At 24.9% G+C, this 1,601-nt stretch overlaps 1 pseudogene; it reads left to right on the forward strand.

Annotated features, from left to right (window-relative positions):
* The first annotated feature begins 334 nt into the window (after positions 1-334).
* Positions 335-1,132, forward strand: LOC126353982 (NADH-ubiquinone oxidoreductase chain 5-like; annotated as a pseudogene).
* Positions 1,133-1,601: the final 469 nt, after the last annotated feature.

The following is a 1,601-nucleotide window of genomic DNA, read 5'->3' on the forward strand; positions in this document are numbered from 1 at the left end:
CTTAGGCCGTGAATTTATTTTCTATTTGTTCTTTGAGTTTTTTTTCTTTGTTTATTTCGAGAACTATAATTTTTATTTTAGGTATTTATTATTTAATAATTGATTATAGAGTTTTTGTTGAGTGAGAGATTTTCAATTTAAATGGTTCTATAGTTGTTATAACTTTAATTTTGGATTGAATATCTCTTATTTGGTTATTTATTATAGAGAGGATTATATATCTGGTGAAAAGAATATAAATCGTTTTATTATTATTGTTTTAATATTTATTCTTTCTATAGGTTTTTTAATTATTAGTCCTAATTTAATTAGAATTTTATTAGGTTGAGATGGTTTAGGTTTAGTTTCTTATTGTTTAGTTATTTATTATCAAAATGTAAAATCTTATAGTGCTGGTATATTAACTGCACTTTCTAATCGTATTGGTGATGTTGCTATTTTAATTTCTATTGCATGAATGTTAAATTTTGGTGGTTGAAATTATATTTATTATTATGATTTTATTTCTAATTCTTTTGAAATAAAGCTCATTACTATATTAATTGTTTTAGCAGCTATAACTAAGAGAGCTCAGATTCCTTTCTCTTCATGACTTCCTGCTGCTATAGCAGCTCCTACTCCTGTTTCTGCTTTAGTTCATTCTTCTACTCTTGTTACTGCTGGTGTTTATTTATTAATTCGTTTTAGACCAATATTGGATACTTATAATTGTGGTTGATTTTTACTTTTAATTGGTTGTATAACTATATTTATGGCTGGATTGGGCGCTAATTTTGAGTTTGATTTAAAGAAGATTATTGCTCTTTCTACTTTAAGACAACTTGGTTTAATAATAAGAATTTTGGCTATAGGTTATCCAAAGCTTACATTTTTCATTTATTGGCTCATGCTTTATTTAAGGCATTATTATTTATATGTGCAGGTTCAATAATTCATAATTTGAAGGATTCTCAGGATATTCGTTTTATAGGATCAATTGTTAATTTCATACCTTTAACTTCAGTTTGTTTTAATGTTTCTAGTTTATCTTTGTGTGGAATACCTTTTTTAGCGGGATTTTATTCAAAGGATTTAATTCTTGAGATGGTTTGTTTAAGATGAATTAATTGTTTAATTTTTTTCTTTATTATTTTTCTACTGGTTTAACTGCTTCTTATTCTTTTCGTTTGTTTTATTATTCAATATCTGGTGATAATAATTTTTATTCTAGATTTTCTTTTGATGATAAGGGTTATTATATTTCATTTGGAATAATTGGTCTATTGTTTGTTGCTGTTTTTGGTGGTAGTCTTTTATCTTGATTAATTTTTCCTATTCCTCATGTGATTGCTTTACCTTATTATTTAAAGTTTTTAACTATTACAGTTGTTATTTTAGGTGCTTATTTAGGTTATCTTATTTCTAATTTTGATTTTTCTCATAATTTATTTTCTTTAAGTATACTTTCTTTTGTTAGATTTGCTGGTTCTATATGATTTATACCTTTTCTTTCAACTAAGTTTATTAGATATATTCCTTTAAAAATAGGTTATTATTCATCTAAGTCATTTGATTATGGTTGAGGTGAATTACTTGGTGGTCAAGGTTTATATAGATTATTT

This window comes from Schistocerca gregaria, chromosome 3 (genome assembly GCF_023897955.1).
Source record: "Schistocerca gregaria isolate iqSchGreg1 chromosome 3, iqSchGreg1.2, whole genome shotgun sequence".
In the NCBI taxonomy this organism is placed as follows: domain Eukaryota; kingdom Metazoa; phylum Arthropoda; class Insecta; order Orthoptera; family Acrididae; genus Schistocerca; species Schistocerca gregaria.